Source organism: Bombina bombina, chromosome 5 (assembly GCF_027579735.1).
Source record: "Bombina bombina isolate aBomBom1 chromosome 5, aBomBom1.pri, whole genome shotgun sequence".
NCBI lineage: Eukaryota > Metazoa > Chordata > Amphibia > Anura > Bombinatoridae > Bombina > Bombina bombina.
In genome coordinates this window covers 1,102,520,626-1,102,544,210 of record NC_069503.1, presented here as the reverse complement: position 1 = coordinate 1,102,544,210, position 23,585 = coordinate 1,102,520,626, and positions in this window count along the sequence as shown.

The following is a 23,585-nucleotide window of genomic DNA, read 5'->3' as shown; positions in this document are numbered from 1 at the left end:
TTTATACCTGGCTTATCTTCAGAAGTATTTAAAATCTGGGCTCAAAAATTATTGTCCTATGTTTATCAATGTTTAGATAACGTATGTCAATTGAGATCTTTTGAAAGTATCTACAGAGAATTTAATCTATCTAATAAGATTTTTTTTGCCTATCTACAGATTAGACATTTTATAGGAGGAATCAAAAAGTCAAGCTTGGAAGCGTCCAGTTGGGAGAAAATCAGTACATGTATGGCTACCTATAGACAGGGAATCATAATATAGCCTTATTGTATAAAATCATGTTGGCAAAACAGGGCCAATTATCTCTTAACAAACTCCTAGAGATATGGCGAACTCATTATATTGATGTCACTATAGGTACAATAAAAACAAGTTATAAATGGATCCAGAGTGCTCCTATCTCTACAGCTTGGAAAGAGTCTCATATAAATCTACTTAACAAAGTACCCGTATTGTTCCGAGTATAGGCCCCTCCCGATTATAAGCCGCACCCTTAAAGTTTGGTGCCATTTTAAAGAAATTACATTTTTAACTCTTAGCATCTCTCCCTGACAGATAAGTCTCCTTACCCTCCCCCTCACACACACACCCCCCTCATAACCCTCACAGGCTGCCTCCTCTTAACTCACTCAGCCTCCTTCCCTCACACAGTGCCCACAACTCACCCTATTAAAGGTAACTACCTCCCCTCAGCCCTCCTCACCCTCTCAGCCCCCTATCTCCCGCACACACAAACCCCCTCCCTCCATGACAGATAAGGTAAGTCCCCTTACCCTCCCACCCCCACACACACACATCCCCCTCATAACCACAGGTTGCCTCCTCTTAACCCATTCAGCTTCCTTCCCTCACACAGTGCCAACTACTCTATTACCCTAACTACCGGTACCTCCCCTTAGCCATCCTCACCCTCTTAGCACCCTTCATCAATCATGACCCTCTCCTCACCACATACCTTCTCACCCTCAGCACATACACTTAAGGTGGCACCTGTTATCTCAGATGCTGTGTCACAGATGGTAACGTGCAATCTTAAACCCCTTCCACTCCCATCCTGTGCTCCTGGCATCCTGGGCAGCAGTGGTGTGCTGGGGTGATGGCTCGGTGTCTCTCCTGTCCGGCTGCGCTCTCCATGTTAAACTCGCTGCTCCTGAGTGCAACTTTAAGTGGGGAGTCATGATCATCCCGGCGGTGGCTTAGGATGTCAGCGGCGGCTAGTGGAGTCTCCAGGACTTACATTATGCCGGTATTTGTATATTGTTTTTGGGCAACATCCTGAGTATAGGCCGCACCCCTAATTTAAAGACTTGCATTAGGGGGAAAAAGTGCGGCCTATACTCGGGACAATACGGTATATATCACACCTTTGAAAATTATCAAATGGAATCTAAATACAGCGAGTAAATGCCCTAAATGTAACAACTTCACTGCAGATTTAGTACATTGTTTTTGGTCCTGGCCTAAAATTATGCAGTTCTGGAGCAAAGTAGAATATTGGCTCAATAAAAAGTTAGAAAATAGGTTGAGATTGAAATCTAGAGATATCTTTTTTTCTTTTAACAACAAATTCCAATAGAGGAAATGCCAATTTAATAAATACTGCAATTATTTTGGGTCACAGCTTGATACTGAAGAATTGGAAAAATAAGGCAGCACCATCAATAGTGAGCTTTTCACACTCCATGTACCATCAAATAATTGTTGAACAATTTACTATATTACCTATATATAACAAAAAAATCAAGATTTTATCCTGTCTTATCCACTGTCAACGCAATTTTTGTTGACACGTCATTATCATAAAACTGAATATTTTGAACGATTAATTTTGTGGAATATTTTTCTAGCTGGGTGGTATTAGTTTTCCCTCAACCAGGAACCGTAGACTTGGTGGGAGGGGAAGAGGAGGAGATAGTGTTTTTTTTTTTTTTTTAGTGTTGTTATGTGTTTTCGTGCCGCAGAAAGGGAAAAAAAAGGAAAACCACAACTAGGGTACAAGGATGAATTTCTTTTGTATTTTGTTGTTTTCTTCCTTACAGGTTATCACAGGTCATTCGGTAATAATGTTCATGTATCTGTTAGATGAGGACCTTTACAAATTAATATTATCAGTATTTTGCTATATAGATATGATACCTTTGGTCCTTGAAATCTCATATTATTTTTAGGAAGAAATGTACACAAAATTTTATGATGTATGATGTTTATTTGGATGCTTCTTGCCGCAGAATTATACGTCAAGTATATATTTAAATGTACCTGAAGTTGTTAAAATAAAGATATATATATAAAAAAAGAAAATCTTAGAAAGTAATGAAGCTCTTTGGTAAACTGAGGCTGACAGTTTTTCAGTTTTATTTTAAAAGAAGAAATACCAAGTGAAATGTAATTTGTAAACGAAACACATAAATATCCAAAGTATAATCCTAATTTGTTAAAGTTACACAGAAATTGTGAAAGCATAATAAGAATGTGTAAAATCACAATCCTAAATACAAACTAGAAAGTGCAAAGTTTAAATGTAATAAAACTTAATTGGAAGTGTAAAGTAATATAAAATGCAAAACACAAAGTGAAAATGCAGCAGAACTGTAATTTCATGCTGTGCCATATTGCACAGGGCTTGTCTCTCCTTCACATACAGAAATGCAGGGAACGTCCTTTGGAGAATAATTTTACTAGGGATTGCTCAGTGCTGGAGGATCAATTTAGATGACTGGTTTTCAAACCTGTCCTCAGGACTCCCCAACAGGCCAGGTTTCAGGATTACCTTGGATGAGAGCAGGTAAAATAACCATGTTTACTAATCATCTGATTATTTCACCTGTGCTCCAGTTCAGATATCCTCAAAATGTGGCCTGCTAGGAAGGCTGGAGAACAGGTTTGAAAACCTGTCACTTATATAATCTCAGCTGAGCGGAGAGCTTTTGATCATCAGTCCAATAAAATGCTGCATTAGATGTTTTAGCTAGATGAGCTTTGTGGCTTAAGTCTTGTTCTGCTAATATGGTTTCTAAGGGCAGACTGCTTTCTTTCCCTTTCAAGGGAAAATCTCTAGGGCCTGGACTGGTTGCTATTATTGCTAAAGTCACTGGGGGTAAGGTAGCTTTTCTGACCCTGGATAAGAAATCTAAGGGTAAGCTTAGATCTGCAAGACGTTTCTGTATCTGTTGGCAATCTAAGGCTCCTCATAAATATTTCCACTCTGCCCAGAGTTCTGGTTACTCCAAATCCTGCTTGAAGTCTAACCCTTCTGATTTCAAAAATAAGCAGTCCAAGAAGTCTACCTCAGCTCCTAAGATTGCATGAAGATGTAGCCGCTATACCAGATAAAAAAACAAGCAGTCCAAGAAGTCTACCACAGCTCTTAAGATTGCATGAAGATGCAGCCCCCATACCAGATCATTGTCTTGAGTCTCTTTCAGGAGGCTTGAGAGAGATCCGTTCAGGATCTTGGCTATTGTAAATAATTTTCCAGGGGTATTGAATAAGCTTTTGATCAATGCCTCCTTGGGGAAGATTCTCCAGTTACTGATGTTGCATCAATTTAATGAGTATATGTCTCAAAGGATTTTGTTAGATCACAAAACAAGACAGTGCCGGTGGCAGATTTACCAGTCCTTGGTTTAAGGAGCCTCTTTTCTTCGACTAGTGTGGGTAGTAATATCCACAGATGCCAGCCTGTTAGGTTGGGGTACAGTCTGGGGGTCCCGGAAAATGCAGAGAGTTTGGTCTCCTTGGGAGGTGATGTTACCAATAAATATTCTGGCACTCCATGCAGTAGTTGCGCTTCTCCAGAATTGGCCCAAACTCGGACACAAATCTATTCTGAGATTTCTGTCAAACAACGTCACGGGTATGGCTTATGTCAATCATCAGAGAGGAGCTTGCAGTTCTTTAGCAATGAGGGAAGTGATATGCATCACCAGTTGGGCAGAGCTCCATCTTTGGAGGATTTTTGCTATCCACATTTCGGGTGTGAACAATTGGGAAGCAGACTTTCTTAGTCACCAATCTCTTCACCCAGGGGAATCAGGGAGATTTTGTCCAAAATGTGAGATGTTGGGGTCTGCCCGAGGTAGATCTCATGGCCTCTCATTTCAATCACAAACAGCCTCAGTATTGTGACAGGTATCAGGAAGCTCAAGCAAGTCTGTGAGATGCCTCAATGGTCCCTTGGTCGTTCAAACTAAATTACATTTTTCCTCTATTTATGTTGCTACCCAGAGTGATAGCCTTCTATTTTTTATAGCTATTTTTTGGCTAAACATATATTTGAGCTTTCAGCTTTGTCATAAAATCCTCCTTTTCCGATTTTTGTGGTTCCTTCTTTTTGTCCAACTCCTAAGAATTTTAAGGAGGGTCTTCTCAACAACTTAGATGTTGTAAGAGTTCTCAAATATTATGTAGGAAGCCTTAAAATATTTCAAGACTTTCTTCTTTTTTTGTTACTTTTTCTGGGCCTTGGAAAGATCAGAAAGCTACGGCTGTCACATTAGCAGCTTGGCTTAAAGTTTTAATTTCGCAAAGGCTTTTTTGGTTTCAAGGAAAACTCTTCCTGAGTGCATTACTTCCCATTCCACTAGAGCAGTTGTTACTTCTATTGATCAGATTTGTAAGGCAGCTACTTTGTCTTCTTTACGCACTTTTTAAGTTTTATCAATTTGATGTTTGTGCTTCTTCTGAGACTGCCTTTGACAGGAAAGTTCTGCAGGCTGTAGTGCCTGATTAGTTACTTCCGACCTTCACTGTATTGATTCCCACACATGATGACTTGTGGATTCTCACCATCTGATGAAAGAAAACAAAATGTTTTGCTTACCTGATAAATTAATTTCTTTCATGATGGTGAGAGTCCACGAGCTCCATCCTTTCTTTTTGTTTAGGTGGTGGCAGTACTTGTTTTGCACTTCTTTGCCCTGCTTAATCTTTCCTTCTTTTGTTTTTCCCTCATCTACTTGGCTATATGACTGAGGATCATGGGGGCCAAAGATCAATATTTTAGAAGCCTTAAGAACTGAATAAAAGATATGTCTATTAAACACACAATAATAATATTTTCCTAAAATGTCTAATGGCACAGGAACAGATTTTGTTAAGGTTGCAAGGTAACCTCTGCCTGCTCCCGTCCACTCCAGGGGGCTTTTTTGAGTTGTGGTTACTTTGTTTTCAACCACCAGAAATCTCCTATGCACACATTTTTAGCTCTGCTTTTTCCTGGGGGCCACAAAAACTAGTGCAGAGGGCCACATGTAGCTATCCCTGATATAGATCATAACACAAGTATTGACAACTGCACATACCTGTATTTTTAAGATCATCAAGTTGTGGCGTTGTCCTCAGAGCTATGAGATTGACTATATAAATTAAGGCTGCAAAATAAAGGCGTCTATTACGTTTCATTGCATTCCTATATAAAAAGTGTTTGAAATGTTAAATATGACCTTTTAAACATTGTATGAAGCAATTAAATTATGGAACAAATGATTTTAGAAACTCTGTTAAATAGCAAAATAAGAGATTTATCAGCTATAATTTTTAAAGTAATTAATACTTTTTGTGAATATGGTCAATATTCTATAAGCTTTGTGTATAATCTTGTATAGCGTTTTTTTTTGTACCATAAATGTGTCGCTTAATTACACTTCCTGACCTGCCCTATAATTCTTCCATTAAAATCGTCACTTTGTAATGGACACGATTGTTACAAATCTGTCAGCTAACCACAGGGAATATGCACTGAGAGATCATTATCCTAATAATCTGTGAGTTAGCATAACAGTTCTGAAAATGGCTTTTTAAGTGGAGGGGATAAATATGTAATATTAACATATAACCTTTTTCTGTCATATCTACTAAAAATAAAGGGGTCTATTTAAATTCATTAGAAGAGTCTTACAAAGGTGTCTACTATAGCTTTTTTTCATAGTTTTTTTTATTATTTTAAAGCTGTTCCAGTAAAACCTAATTATAGAGTAGTTTTGGATTTTGTTAACTTTGCCAATATTATTCTTTGTGTGCAAAACGATTGGACAGTCATCCACCAGAAAACGTGTTTTAAGTACATTTCCACAGTATTTCTTTACTCTTGCTATTCAATAGACTTAAAGGGACAGTTCACCCAAAAACTTTCTCCCCTTTAAATTATTCCCAATTATCCTTTTTACCTGCTAGAGTGTATTAAATCGGTTATAAGTAGCTCCTTTACTCATATTTCAGCATTTGAAATAGCTGATTTAGCTTGTAGTTTCCCAACCTATACTGAAAGTTTTGATACTTGCGTATATGCTATTGACAAGCCTAAGTAAACACAGCCAGCAGAAGAGATTACACCCTCAGTGGGGGGCATGATAGTTAAGTAATAAAATGATAATTTTCCATTGTTCTCTCTATGTATTGAGCTTTGGTGTTCCAGACAAATATAAGATAAGGAAGCAAGTCTGTATACATAAAAGTGATAACATAATGAGATCTGATATTACCTGAAGCTCAACCCATTGTAATAGGCTGTGGTTTTAAAGCACAAAACCAGCTACTTCAGATACACAAATAAACCCGAAAATGCAATTTCTCAAATATTTTATACTCTGCAGTTGGTATAACAAGTCATTTAAAATACATTTATGGAAAAACAATTTTACAGTGTACTGTCCCTTTAATAACCCCTGTTTCGAGTGACATATCTTAGCTGTTCTGAAGTTGTTGTTTTTCAATGTTAAAGTTTGTGCAAAATCTCAGTTCACATTTAATTACTGAGATTGTTTCTAGGTTTAAGAAAGATAAAAAACATAAAACATAACTCCAATTACACCTTTACATTATAGCATTTGTACACAAATATTTGTATAAATGAATGCGGAATATGGCTGTGAGTTGCGACATTCGGCCATTTTTTTAAGCCAGATTTGTGCAACACACAAAGATCTGTGCAAATACAGATTTGTGTGTGTTGCACAGTTAAACAAATAAATCCGGCTCTGAAAAGAGACGAATGCTGCTACTTGTATCCATATTCGTCATTTGTTTAAAAAAACACAGGCCGTATGCACACGTACCTGATGATAAAAACATCACCGTCATGGAAAGATATCACACAACATCTTTTTTAAACCATATAATGTAATGCAGGAGTCTCTCCTTCGCATACAGAACTCTGCAAAGTGAGATAAACACCTCTCAAGTAAAGTTTGAGTTTCTAAAATGTTTGGACAGACCTTGCTTTACTGGCGAGACTTCCTAGATGTTCTCGCTTTACTGGGGAATTTTACATCATCTGCCCGTAGGGCTGAATTACATCCACAGAATCTAAAAAAACAGAGGAGAGGAGCCCAGACTCAAATGTAGAGTATAAAACAGTTTTAATATAGTTCACACAGACAAATGGCAACTCACAAGATGTGTAAAATAAAATAGCATTTCGTGTATTATATACACCACAAAAACTTATCCCCTCAGTGTGTAGTATCACCGGAGTGGCTCCAAAGATGCAGAGATGAGGCTGTGTCAATCCCACGATCACCAGAATCCAGGCTGGCAAAGGATCGATAAGGAAAGTCCATTTCCGGGAGGCAAAGTTTATATTACAACTAACACTGAGGAGATGGTAGACTGACGGTTACAAATATAAAAAGATCCTAGGCGCTCAAACCACACAGTTCCTTGCTGCAGACCCGGAACTTGGGCGGCCTCACTGGATCGATCGGTTGTAAAAGTGGGCGGGGCTCCAACATAGTTTGTTGTGAATAAGTTAATATTCTGGTATAATTTAGATGAGCTTGATCGCTCCACCTGCCACGCTAATCTATAGCCAAGACATGTGCAGAATACGAGATGGTGGTCACATGCAAGGAGTGACTGGTACCTGCCAGAAATTCCTGTAGTTCCTCCAGTGTTGCTGTTGGCCTCTTCGTAGCCAACCAGATAAGTTTTCTTCTTGTCTCCTCATCAACTTTGGAGAGTCGTCCTGATCTTTGCAATGTCTCTGTGGTGCCACATTTTCTCCACTTATTGATCATGGTTTGACAGTGCTACATGGTACATCCAGTGCCTTTGATATTTTTTTAGATTCCTCTCCTAATTGGTTCTGTGGCAACTCTTTTCACACCATGGTTCTCCCAGTAGGATACAATTCCAAACATTCTACTGAATCCTACAACAACAGCTGACTTGGGTTTAATCAGAATTTCCTTCATTGATGACAGGTGTATGCTATTTACCTACAGGTATGGTTTAGAATTTGATTGGTATAGTTTTTTTTTGTTGTTTTTTTTTTAAATGTGCCTAATAATTAATTTTTTTTCCCCCCGCTGAATTTTTGTTTGTTGGAAGATCACTTTACAAATGGGAAAAAAAAAAATCTTATTTTGTTGTAACTTCTGTCTTTACATTTCAAAAACCTTTAATTTCAAAAGGGTGTGTAGTCTTTTTATATCTACTGTAGGCTAAGGAGCTGCAATGCACTACCGGGAGCTAGTTAATGATTGGTGGTTGCACATATATGTCTCTTGTCACTGGCTCATCCAATATGTTAATCTAGCTCCCAGTAATTGCTGCTCTTCCAAAAGAATGAAGTCAGTCTGATAAAATAAGTACATTTGATATTTATTTAAATTATATGCTCTGTCTGAATCTTGAAATAACATTTTTGGGGTTTTATTTACCTTTAAAGAAATGTATCCAAATGTTGTATTGCAAATAATCTAGATGTATTATGTTGCAATGTTTTTCCCAGTACAGTGGTAAATGCTTAACACATGTAAAATAAATATTTCCACATATCCAAGGCTGTGTTCTAATTGCCTTATCTTACTAATCACTAATTTGCCATTACAAGTATTTTATCATTGCTGATTTCATGTCCCTATAAATTGCATTTTTATTTATAATGTATGACCTGTTTATCTTATCCTAATCATACTTGGGGGGGGGGGGGGGGTTGGGAGGGCACATGTAAAATAAGATTTTGTTGAGTGGGTTTTTAATCCAGAGTACTAAAACACATTCTAAATTGTTGGGGTACAAATACCATTGCACATTATTACTATTTTGTAGGGATCAAATACCCTGACAAGGTGTGAAAAAAAATGCAAATCCTGTATTGTTTCCTGCAACAGTTACAATGGCTGGGAAGTGAAGCCTTGGTGACAACGTACATGTGCTACGTCTCCCCCATTGATTTGGAATATGGGGTCCAGTACTTATATTGTTCATTTGATTTTGAATACTTTGCATTAAAGGGACATTAGATACCTTTTGCTTCTGTGTGGCTCACTTTCCCTACAGCTGACAAAAAGCAAACCATATAACCTAGGTTTTTATAATGTTACAAATTCCCTATACCAGTTATTTTATTTGCAGCATTTGCCAGGTTCCATAAGTTGCTTTTTGGCCTCCTATAAACCCTGGGACACACTTAACTTATACACAGCAGCAATATGTTCTTTTAAATACATATTATTTTTTTTGTGTAAAATATGTTTTTATTGAGGTAATTAGATACATGAACAGGTAAATAAAACGCAATCACAGAATATAAACAACAGGTTTACAGGTCACTGGTGTCCTAGATGGAAAATCCTATTAACAGAAATGTTGAAATATCCATGGAGTGGTAACTTGCCTAAAGGATAAAGTCAAACATTGGAGAAGTAATATATTCTTTAGGCGAATAGCGAGATTCCTGGTCTTGGAGCTTGATTCCTGTAACTGTAGTGTTAAACCTAATTTTCTATGTGGGATATGTGGTTCTCATAGGTATTAGCCAGGTTACAAATATATATATAACATGGTAAAGCAAGAGGTGTGTGTGGAGGGGGGGGATATAGACTTGCAGTTTGCAGAGTAAGCAATATTAGGATATGAAGAAGGGTGGTTGGTCCGTGCGAAGCGCAGGCTAGGCAGATTATCTATTTGACCAAGAAGTAGTGGAATAACCGGTGTGCCTATGAGGGCATCTGGGTGAAAGTTATAATGTCTTCTAGCTTGAATAATCAGTGGACAAGAGCCACTTTGAGTTGAGGGGGGGCGGAGCCTTCCAGAATGACAGAGAATTGTGGTGAGGGAAGTGACAGGAGGGCATGTTGCAAAGATAGAGGGGTAGGTGTATCTGAAGAGAGTTAATTTACTATTAGTACCTCCGAAATTATATTGGGCCTCTCATTGACCCAGGAGAAAAGATAGTATTAACATAAAGGAGGAGAGCTAGTGGAACGAACGGTCACTCTTGGACCTTTAAAAAGTATTAAAGTGTGAACTAGAAAAAAATAGGCCAGTATAGCTTATATAATAGTATACAAATGTTTAAGCTATAGGGGGCCTCTTATGTGCTGTCTTATTAGTGGGTATATTTAGCATAGATTATTATTATGTAACTACTATCTTGACTACTAATGAGTTAAAGAGGGCTAGCACTTAAAACTGATAGTAGTTACTATGGGGTCACTTGTAAGAGTAACTACTGGGGTGCTATGCTCATTGACGTTAAACAAATTACAAAGACTACTGACCTTAAAGAGTATTAGTGATTAGAGGAGACCAAAGATATATTATATAAAAAGAGAACAATTTAACAATTAAAGAACAAGATTTGCAGTAGAATAATGCTCATATAGGACAGCAGGTATGTCTTCATGCCTAATTGAGATAAACAATTTTGGTAACAGAGGCGTTGTTCCTTGAGCCTGAGAATACTTCTAAGACTTCTTAAAAAATGACTATGGTTCTACTAGATATTTATGCTCATCAACTTTAGATAGGTTACAGAGGATACCAATCCCAAAAGATTGTAGGTTCCAGATACAACACAGAGACATGCTATACAAAAGAGAACAGTGCAACAGCTACAGGGCAAATCTGAAGTACATTAATGTACTGTAAAACGGGATATATTCATACTTACTTGGGTTAGTACATTTACATGACGGGGGTGTTATTTTATGAACCTTGTATAGCTTCAAATATTTCTTTAGAATGACAATGGATAGCCAAAAAGTGAGTATATATAACGAATACATTAGCATCTCATATGCCCATAGACATTAAGCCTTTTTAGGAATTGATTTGTCCTGTTCCACAAACTCTGCCTCTGTCTGCAGGACAAAGACTGTTACTTTAGGCTTATATAAGGGCAAAAGTGGGCTTAAGGTCTCAGTTTGGAATATCATGGGTTGGCGCTCTAGAGGGCTATAAGTTACGTAGAGGGAGTATGTGATCCTAGAAACTGGTCTCACAATAGGCCATGTGTGTATACCTGAGTAATATCGCCTATAGTAAATAGTAGTGAGGGAAGGATATTATTCCCTAATAATTGAGGTTGATTTTTTAGAACAACTATTGGCATCTGGTGAAAGCAGCCCTATAGCATAGCAACTGTGATTACTATACTGAAAGGATCCTAGCTATGTATATCTACATGCTCCTATTAACAACTCCTGATATATTTGGGAAGCCGGGGTCCTATCACTCCTAAGAGCTTCTATAGTACCTTTACATTTCCCCTCTGTGCAGCAAGGTTTGTGAAAAAGTATAGGTAATAAAGTTATTCTCAGTATCATAAGTTGAGCAGGATAAGGTCTCCCTATGAACAAGCTGGGAGTACTGCCAATATAAGACATTAAATAAATTACTGAGAAGTAAATAAGGATAACAAAAAGGTAACTGGTTATTTATAACATAGTTGAAGCATGTAAGTCAGTCTGTGTTAGTACCGGATACCGGATCTCTGCTCCGCCATGAAGAGAGTCAGTAGTTTAACCCACAGGATTTATATAGGTTGTAGCCATATAGGGGGTAAATCTTCCATTTCCATGGGTGTTGGACCAACTGTCGGGTCTTCAGCCAGGTTAGAGATGGTTCGATGCCCTATTCTGTTAACCTCTGCGTGTTCCATCTCCTCTTTAAGGTGAGGCCATCTGGCTTGACTGCTTGTCTTGAAAATAGTCAGGCATTGTACTCATGGCCCTGTTATTTTCTGGAGAGTTTGGTGCGATAGATTTTTCTAAGGGCTGTGCAGATGTTTGATAATGGAGATCTTCCGGTGGCGTCAGAACTATCTGGCTGTTTATTTCAATTTCCTCCAAGTCAGAGCCTTTTTGTCTGTGCTTTTGGACCAGGTTCAGCTGTGCCTGCGAATGCGATCTACAATGCGGTGGCTTCACTACTATTTTAAGCAGGGCACAGAGTTCTCTCTTTAGTGCGGCAAAGTGATCCTTTAATAGCTGCGTCACTGTCATCTCCCATTTATCTACGTGATCCATGTTAGGAGTAGAGTAACTTTAGGTCAATTTGAGCAGTCTCCAAAGTAAAAGTGGTAGCGTCTGAGAGGCAGAAGTGAATTATAAACTGAAGATATGGCAGTCCACCTGCGACTGCGTTACCCAGCTATCCTGCAGTTTTACTGGTGGCTTTCATTTTACGTTTGGTAATGGAGATATCAGGTGTTCTAAAAGCTGTATATTTGCTGGTGCTTTTATGTTCCCTATTTATTTTTATGTTTTTTTTTATATATATATATTTTTATTGAGGTTTGTCATTGACACAACAATAGAGATAAGTTGCAAACTGTTAAACAAACCATCTGAAACATATGCATCATGATGTAGTAATATCACATGTGCATTCATATATGTGTACACTTAAAGCTAAACATAAGGCTAATGTTAAATCTACAACTGTGAGGTAATTTAAGGGAGCAAAAACCTCAGATTTTCAGTTTTATGATATAGAATCTGCAGCAAAACCTTCTAACTGGGCCCTATCTTCTTCAAAATATATGTAAAGATGGCACTTTTAAACACATTTAAAGTTGTGTCCTGAGTGGAAACTGCTGCTGATCCAATCAACAGTGCTATTTACATGACCCAGCTGTTTAACCAACACTGATGAATGGATCAGTTGTAGTTTCTACTTGGGACCAGATATGTAATGTGGGTCCCAAGAGGTACTTTAATTATATAAAGTAAAAAAAGTATGATATAAAATAATACAATAGGGTGCGCTATACTGATGCACAAAGAATGTGCGTGTAAATCTGTGCTAACGTGACAAAAAAAGCGTGTTCGAAATATGAATCTAATAGTGATCATGAATTGGAATATTGTGTTGGTATTGGCACCTAAGTGAATATAAACGCAAAAGAAATACAATGTTTTTAAAGGTGTATACCTAAGAAACTGAATGTGTCTGGTTGAATGAATAAGTAACTTCACATAAATAGTGGTGTGTACTCACAAAAACTTCATCCCAAAAAAAGTGCATACGTATGAATCAAGTGATACAGTATTACATATATTGACAATAGATAGAATATAATAAAATATTAAAAAATAATAAAAAATATATATAAAAATACAAACGATTTCACATAAAGTGCAGAGTCAATGATAGATAGGTGAAATCAACACTGTTGAAATCAATAATTCTGGAAGGCTGCTCCACTCCAAACCGGTGGTAAATCGGTTGAACTGAAAAATAGAAAACACAAAGAGAGAGCGCCTAAAGGTGTAATATCGTCAAGATCAAAAGTGATACAAACATAAAAAGTATCTGCCAAGTGGATACTCACAAAGAGCTTAGCACTCGCAAGTAGTGCATACAGGCGGGCTGACCTTTGTACAGCAGTCAGTACGCTGAATGTGTGGAAGTCGTGTCGGAAATCTGTTATGATAGAAAAAGAACACAGAAGACCAATGGTGCAATATCGTCTAAATCCAAATGGACACGGCAAAAGAACACAGTTTCAGCAAGATGTATACTCACAATGGAGTTGGCACTCGCAAGTAGTGCATTAGGGCAGGCTGACCTTCATACAGAAGTCAGCACGCTGGTAGTTAGTAGCTGTAGTTAGTAGCTGTAGCTGTTATCGGCTTAGGCTTGTCCTCTGCACACCGGCGTGTGTACTAAATACTCAGCTGTGGCTCAGCTGTTTGCTGAGGGAAGGAAATCCTCTAGTATGACGTGAACACACCAAAAAATGCACCTGAGGCTTGTTGCAGGCTCAGAATACACAAGGTGCATACAAATTAGTAGGTCACAGAATAAAAACGGGTGACTAAAATGTTTTTTGAAATTGCCAATAAAAAAGGAAGTCAGCGGACAAAATGTTAGGTAAAAATTATTTAAAAGAGATTTATTTAAGAGCTAAAACAACGCGTTTCTCGGCGTTTCTCAGATGGTTTATCAGTAGTGTGGATTGCAATACATAGTTATGAAAGTGACACTTGCACAATCCTGTTTTATAACCCAGCTATGAAGACAGAAGTACTGTTAGTGACAAAATGACAGTATGAGACTTAGGGCCCAATTCTATAAAGATTTCTGGGCTGGTGAATTTCCCTGGGGGAATTCTATAAAGCCACTTTTTACTCTGAAAAAAGTGTGTTTTGCTAAGGGTATATACTGCTTTTTTTGAGAAGAAGATACATACATTACAGAAGTGCATAATAAAAATCCTAATTTACAAATCATACAAAACAAATAATTTAACAATTCTTACAAAAATACGCAGGAAAACATTATATTGTTAAGGTGCATCAAAAATTGTAAAACAAAATTCTTCACTACAAATCATATTTTATCAAAAACATAAACTTTGTATATAAATTACACAGTAATAAATCATATTAAAGGGACACTGAACCCATTTTTTTTTTATTTCAGTATTCAGATCGAGCATGACATTTTAACCAACTTTCTAATTTACTCCTATTATCAATTTTTTGCTGTTCTCTTGCTATCTTTTTTTTAAAGCAGGAATGTAAATCTTAGCAGCCAGACCATTTTAGGTTTAGCACCATGGATAGCACTTGCTTATTGGAGGCTTATATTTACCCACCAATAAGCAAGCATAACCCAGGTTCTCAACCAAAAATGGGCCGGCTCCTATGCATCACATTCAAGCTTTTTAAATAAAGATAGCAAGAAAACGAAGAAAAATTGATAATAGGAGTAAATAAGAAAGTTGCTTAAAATTGCATGCTCTATCTTAATCATGAAAGAAAACATTTGGGTTTAGTGTCCCTTTAAATATGCACAGAGTAAATCCTAATTTAAGTACACTGGATGTGCAAAAATCACTTAGAAATTCGTACAAAATACAGAAGGTAATTGTTTTTTTTTTCATAAAATGGGCTAAACCTGGGTGTTCCATGGGCAGATTTGTAAATGGCTCTCTAATCCCAGCGTAATACTATAAACATTTTCACCCCACAGATCTCACTGTTTATTCTCACAAATTAAATTGAGGTTTTATCAAAATATTCTAAACACTAATTACTCTGAAAGGATAATCTATGCATACAAAAATAACAATGATTTTAAGGTACAGTGCCCTAAAAACAGCTTATTTTGATTGTTATTAAGCGTAATATTACAATTTAAATATACGCCGGGTTCTCCCTGTGTACTTTGTCCTCCATTGCAAACTTAACATAGCAGAATGGTTACATAAAATGTAGAGAATAATTTATTTATATATATATATATATATATATATATATATATATATATATATATATATATATATATATGTGTGTAAAAGAATGTATTTCTAGCTGCAGACCTTGTACTGAAATACTTTAATTATTAGGTCAATACAGATAGTTGTGCACAGGCATTATAATAATACATCAAAAGAATAACCCACACTAGTAGGCAAAAGAAATGCCTATAAGCACAAATTCAGAAAGAACGATACTCTGGTATATTTAAAAAGTAACTTTTATTGATACTAATTATAAAAACAGACATCTAAGCAATTTGCTGCCCTGCAACCATTAAAAACACTACAATACTGGTCATGGAAGTAAATCAAGTTAGATTCAACTCTATCTGTTTATAGTAAGCCATAACTGTGGTCACAAGCTTTTGAAAAAATATATGTGAGCCAAAAAGTCATATACGTTGTATTGCTATAATAATTCTAGCTGAGTAGGAAAGTGCTGATAGGGATAATACTATGCAGAAAGCTCTAATTTATATCAGTTGGAGAGAGCTTGCCACTAAAAGGGATAGCCCCTTTTTAATCTGCTGACTGCCAGTACCCAGTTTATAGATTTATTTTATTTTTGTTTTTTATTTTATATATTTTTCTGTACCACCTCCAATTGCTAATGTAGGGTCTCCCACCCAGATTCATAATTTTTCTGTGGTGTAGCGTCCCTTTCATCCCTCTCCCATCGACACTTATTTTTCTGCATTGTAGAGTTCCGCCCCTCCCTTCCACTCCTCCCTCCACTGCAGTGCCATCAATCCAACTCCCTCCATCCCTCCCATACCTCCCACCCACACAAATGGAGATCAGTGCAGACAGTGACACAGACCAGGCATCTGCCTTCTGTTACCATATGAAGGGAGATGCCTGCAGCCCAGGAAGAGCAAGTCTAGGTTGTCACTTGAAAACCGAGACTGCTGGAGTTTCCTGAATGCAGAAGCATATATCCGTTATGCAGTACAATGGGCTATGTATCGCATGAAATATATATATACATACGTCGGATTGGGTCCAGGGGTTAATAAACCTCTAGAATGTCTTCTGTAGTCATTTCAGACTGGATCTAGTCTTGAAATAGTTTTACAAAATGTCCAAAATGCCCTTTTGAGGCTTTACATTCGCCAAGTGATGTGCGGTGAGGTCAGAGGCTAGTGAGGCACTGGCTAAGATACGCCGTAGAAACACATATATGAACCTGATAGAGGTAGCTTAAAATTTCTGTATGCACAGTGACAATTGGCATTCTTTTCAACGCACATTCTGATAAGAAACTTTTTCAATTCTCGTTATATAAGCAAATGCATTTCCACTATTTATACTCCTTCAATACAAATGAAAAAAATATTCTGCATGGTCTTAACTTTCCAGAGGCAGATTTTTTTTTTACTTTCTGTGATGAAATGTAAACATTTTCTGCAGGTCACTTTGAAATTAAATTATGTTGTAATATTAGGCAGTTACATTAAAGCATTGTATCTCAACCTCGGTCCTCAAAATTCATCATAGAAAAGGCATATAGCTAAACTGGTGTGGTAACAGCTTAGTAGTACAATTATAAAAACTATATATAACTATGTCAAGAGCTAGAATAATTAGTACTATATGAATAATAAAGTCACCTCAATCAAATATGTTTACTTATGGCATTCAAGGTCTAATTTCTATATGTCTTATGATGTAAAGTCAACTAGTATACAGAGAAACATATGAGCATTGTTAAGAGACAGAATCATAAAAACTAATAACATTTTAATATAACAGACAGGACTTTAGGAGGTTAGGACTAATTAAACTGTACGATCTACTAAGTTTGGGAATATATATAATAGTCATCTGTAATGCAAATTTGTGTCAGAGCCTCCTTAGCTATGCAGGACAGCATAATACATTTATTAACTCTCACTTAGGTAAGAAACTGCTGATAAAGCACTGGATTAAATTCCTGCTCTGTAAAATCTTCCTTCCCTGTATCACCAGCCCCAGGGAGACTAGTAGTCTAACACTAAAAGGATAGCAATGAAAAGCTTTACTGATATTGTGCAGAATACTTTAGAAATAATGATTACATCTATCTACAAATAACCTATGGCTTAGATCTATGTGGCATACTAAAATAACACATGGTAAGAGCCATTGATATTCCCCATAAACTTACTATAACATATATGAGTACAAATCTTTATCCAGCTTCTCATGTATGGGAACAGACTTGTAATTTAAGGACAGTGTGCAAGTGCTATCTGAAATAAAAAATATCCAGGACCTTGAAGAATCTGATATAGACACACTTATTGTTTGAAACAAAAAAATTGCAATAAAACCATTATCCTAGTAATATACGGCTAGATTACGAGTTGTGCGTTAGGCTTAAAAAGCAGCGTTGGCTGGTCCCAACGCTGCTTTTTAACGCCCGCTGGTATTATGAGTCTTGCAGGTACTGGTGTACCGCTCACTTTTTTGGCCAGACTTGGAAATACTGCAAATCCACTTACGTCAATTGCGTATCCTATTTTTTCAATGGGACTTGCATAGCTCCGGTATTACGAGTCTGACAAAAAGTGAGCGGTAGACCCTCTCCTGTCAAGACTGGTACCGCATTTAAAAGTCAGTAGTTAAGAGTTTTACACTACAACGCCGTAGCATAAAACTCTTAACTAAAGTGCTAAAAAGTACACTAACACCCATAAACTACCTATTAATCCCTAAACCGAGGCCCTCCCACATCGCAAACACTATAATAAATTTTTTAACCCCTAATCTGCCGAACCGGACATCGTCGCCACTATAATAAATATATTAACCCCTAAACCGCCGCACTCCCGCCTCGCAAACACTAGTTAAATTTTTATTAACCTCTAATCTGCCGTTCCTAACATCGCCGCAACCTACCTACATTTATTAACCCCTAATCTGCCGCCCCCAACGTCGCCGCCACTATATTAAAGTTATTAACCCTAAATCTAAGTCTAACCCTAACACCCCCTAACTTAAATATAATTTAAATAAATTTAAATAAAAATAACTATCATTAACTAAATTATTCCTATTTAAAACTAAATACCTATAAAATAAACCCTAAGCTAGCTACAATATAACTAATAGTTACATTGTAGCTATCTTAGGGTTTATTTTTATTTTACAGGCAAGTTTGTATTTATTTTAACTAGGTAGAATAGTTACTAAATAGTTATTAACTATTTAATAACTATCTAGCTAAAATAAATATAAAAGTACCTGTAAAATAAAACCTAACCTAAGTTACAAATACACCTAACACTACACTATAATTAAATGACTTACCTAAATTAAATACAATTAAATAAAATTATCTAAAGTACAAAAAAAACAAAACACTAAATTACAGAAAATAATAAACAAATTACAAGATTTTCAAACTAATTACACCTAATCTAATCCCACTAACAAAATAAAAAAGCCCCCCAAAATAAAAAAGCCCTACCCTACACTAAATTACAAAAAAGCCCTTAAAAGGGCCTTTTGCGGGGCATTGCCCCAAAGTAATCAGCTCTTTTACCTGTAGAAAAATATACAAATCCCCCCCAACATTAAAACCCACCACCCACACAACCAACCCTACTCTAAAACCCACCCAATACCTCCTTAAAAAACCTAACACTAACCCCTTGAAGATCACCTTACCGGGAGAAGTCTTCACCCAACCAGGCCGAAGTCCTCAACGAAGCCGGGAGAAGTCTTCATCCAAGCCGGGCGAAGTGGTCCTCCAGACGGGCAGAAGTCTTCATCCAGACGGCATTTTCTATCTTCATCCATCCGGCGCGGAGCGGGTCCATCTTCAAGACATCCGGCGTGGAGCATCCTCTTCCATCGAAGTCTTCTTACTAAATGACGGTTCCTTTAAGTGACATCATCCAAGATGGCGTCCCTTCAATTCCAATTGGCTGATAGAATTCTATCAGCCAATCGGAATTAAGGTAGAAAAAATCCTATTGGCTGATGCAATCAGCCAATAGGATTGAAGTTCAATCCTTTTGGCTGATCCAATCAGCCAATAGGATTGAGTTGGCATTCTATTGGCTGTTCCATTCAGCCAATAGAATGCCAGCTCAATCCTATTGGCTGATTGCATAAGCCAATAGGATTTTTTCTACCTTAATTCCGATTGGCTGATAGAATTCTATCAGCCAATCGGAATTGAAGGGACGCCATCTTGGATGACGTCACTTAAAGGAACCGTCATTTAGTAAGAAGACTTCGATGGAAGAGCATGCTCCTCGCCGGATGTCTTGAAGATGGGGCTGCGTTAGGAGCTAAACGATGCTTTTTTGCAGGTGTTAGGTTTTTTCCAGCCGGCTCTCCCCGTTGATTCCTATGGGGAAATCGTGCACGAGCACGTTAAGCCAGCTCACCGCTAACGTAAGCAGCGCTGGTATTGAGGTAAGATGTGGAGCAAAATTTTGCTCTACGATCACTTTTTTGCAGTTAACGCCGGGTTTGTAAAAACCTGTAATACCAGCGCTGTCTGTAAGTGAGCAGTGAGCATAAACTGCTCGTTAGCACCGCATAGCCTCTAACGCAAAACTCGTAATCTAGGTGATAGTTTCTAACATGAATATATAATTGTTAGCCATAAACTTGCCTTGAAAATGTAAATCTTGTAAAAATTAGCAAACAATTATTTCAGACTTGAAAGACATCATTATAAGTTATAAACATGGTAAGGTAGCTAAGAATAAGTCACAGCAGTGAAAACAGTTTTTACCAAATGACAATTTTGGATGGTCTCACAGTCCTTCTCCTCCACCATATTCTCAGCAATGAGATATATTTCTGGTGCCCAGAACATTTTATAGCCCAATAATCAAAGAGCCCATCTGGAGATCCATAAGGCCTTTTGAAACTTGCCACCCGATCAGTATTCTGCCTGGTAATTATCTGAAGACTCAACTGAGTGGCAGTCTTCCTGTCCCTTAGTAGAAATTACACATATTAAAACATAAATATATATGTATATACGCATATTTACAGCGAACACATAGTTCCCATAGACCCCAATGTAAAGGCACTTTTCAGTGCTGTTTTTTTTTTGCGTAAATATTTATCTATGTAATCTCAGGAACAACAAAGAACCTAGGTTCTAGCTGCTGATTGGAGGCTGCATATAAACACTGATAGTCATTGGCTCACCCATGTGTTCAGTTAGAAACCAATAGTGCATTGCTGCTCCTTCAACAAATGATACCAAGAGAATGAAGCAAATTTGATAATAGAAGTAAACTGTAAAGTTGTTTAAAATTGTATGTTCTACCTAAATCATGAAAGAATTTTTTTGCTTTCATGTCCCTTTAATAAAGATTACTACACTGTATTTGGGGGGCAATTGGGAGACATTTTCTGAGTACTAATTGCTACCGTGAGCTCATGGTAGCAATAAACAGCCACTTGTAATGGCTGATTATTTCTTGTGCGCCCGCAAACAAGTTTGCAGGTGCGTGATAAATTAGCGCTCCACTTTACTGTCCGTTTAAAGGGACACTGTACTTATTTTCTTCTGTCAAAGTTTTAATTGCACTCATTTTTAGCAAACTTTCCTTTACTGATTTCAACTAAACAGCTGATAATATAGCCAGCGTGAACCTGGAACAAAGCTTATTAGATACATTTTATGGTTAATGTCAACCTACTGAGATATTAATCACATTAAATGATTTGGTAACATGAAACAGGCCCGTCTGCTTCCTAACAAATACATTTCATTAAATAATTATTATTAAGGGGCAGCCTACAATGAGGCTTTTACAACAAACCATACAAATAAAACTTTACTCTTTCTGACAATATAGTTTTATGTATATAAATTATTCAGTTTTTTTATAATGGTGTCATTTCCAATTACATTAAAAATAGGTATTAAGTGCAAGTGTTTTGCAAGAATCTACCATGTCTATCACTCAACACTGCTGTAGAATTAAAGGAAGCATTCATTTTGTGACAGAGCAAGTGCCAGTGAACCTGGCAGTATTGGATAAATTAACAGATCTCTGCTGAAGGAAAGAATTTGTTAAACACATTAAGCAGAACGAGCTCTGAGATTTGAGCTAGCACTGCTTCCCTTGGGAAGGCTTATCAAGCAGAGTATATTAAAGCCTCTTCCGTTTTCATGAATATCAGAGATGTACATATGATTTCCTCACAATATAATCTCCCCCAAAAACTGCATACTTTTACAATAAATGCCTAATTTGATTTAAAAAATAAAATGAAAAGACAAGTTGAAATACTCAGCATATCACCTACCGTGGTCTGCATCAGGGGCATATTTTGGCCTAGGGCAAACAAGGCACTTGCTTAGGGAGGCAGATTTTGGGGGTCAGCACTTTTTGAGTGTCACTACACGCATACACACACTACACCCACACATACACACACACTGCACTAAATATGCACACTTTATTACACAAACACTCAACACTACATACACACACTCTCACTCACCATATACACGCACACATATGTATATACACACGTGAACATTTATTTTTTCTTTGGAAATGCCATGAAAAAGAGTCACATAACACCCTGACCAAAAATACTATGGTCAAAAAAAACTAAAACCTGGAGGTGTGGGAGGGCAGCAGAATAGTGAGTGCCTAGGGCAGCATAAAACCTAAATACACCACTGGTCTGCATCTATGGTAAAAATAAATCACAAATGCTGGAAATATTTGTGCCCCTTTAAAACTCCATAAATCCCTAAAATTAACACATGACAAAGCTTTTCTAATCTTTTAAGGCTTTTATGAAACCTACAATTTGTTCCATAGGCTTCCATGCTGCACAAAACATTTCAATGACAATAATTATCCAGTACAATATCTCATCCAATACTGCACTAAACCCTTTAAAATTAACCTGAACTGTTATTCTCTGTAAAATCTTCTTATGGGAGTAAAGCAGAGACAGAGTTTTGTGGCTGAACAAGGAATTTCACGTTAATGAGTTAGAGCTTTTTATTATTGAACTATTGTCTGCATTTAACTGTTGTGACCTAGATTTGGAGTTTGGCGTTAGCCGTGAAAACCAGCGTTAGAGGCTCCTAACGCTGGTTTTAGGCTACCGCCGGTATTTAGAGTCACTCAAAATAGGGTCTAACGCTCACTTTTCATCCGCGACTTTTCCATACCGCAGATCCCCTTACGTCAATTGCGTATCCTATCTTTTCAATGGGATCTTTCTAACTCCGGTATTTAGAGTCGTGTCTGAAGTGAGCGTTAGAACTCTAACGACAAAACTCCAGCCGCAGGAAAAAAGTCAGTAGTTAAGAGCTTTCTGGGCTAACGCCGGTTTATAAAGCTCTTAACTACCGTACTCTAAAGTACACTAACACCCATAAACTACCTATGTACCCCTAAACCGAGGTCCCCCCACATCGCCGACACTCGAATAATTTTTTTTAACCCCTAATCTGCCGACCGCCACCTACGTTATCCTTATGTACCCTAATCTGCTGCCCCTAACACCGCCGACCCCTGTATTATATTTATTAACCCCTAACCTGCCCCCCACAACGTCGCCTCCACCTACCTACACTTATTAACCCCTAATCTGCCGACCGCAAAGCGCCGCCACCTACGTTATCCTTATGTACCCCTAATCTGCTGCCCCTAACACCGCCGACCCCTATATTATATTTATTAACCCCTAATCTGCCCCCCTCAACGTCGCCTCCACCTGCCTACACTTATTAACCCCTAATCTGCCGACCGGACCTGAGCGCTACTATAATAAAGTTATTAACCCCTAATCCGCCTCACTAACCCTATAATAAATAGTATTAACCCCTAATCTGCCCTCCCTAACATCGCCGACACCTAACTTCAATTATTAACCCCTAATCTGCCGACCGAATCTCGCCGCTACTGTAATAAATGGATTAACCCCTAAAGCTAAGTCTAACCCTAACACTAACACCCCCCTAAGTTAAATATAATTTAAATCTAACAAAATTAATTAACTCTTATTAAATAAATTATTCCTATTTAAAGCTAAATACTTACCTGTAAAATAAACCCTAATATAGCTACAATATAAATTATAATTATATTATAGCTATTTT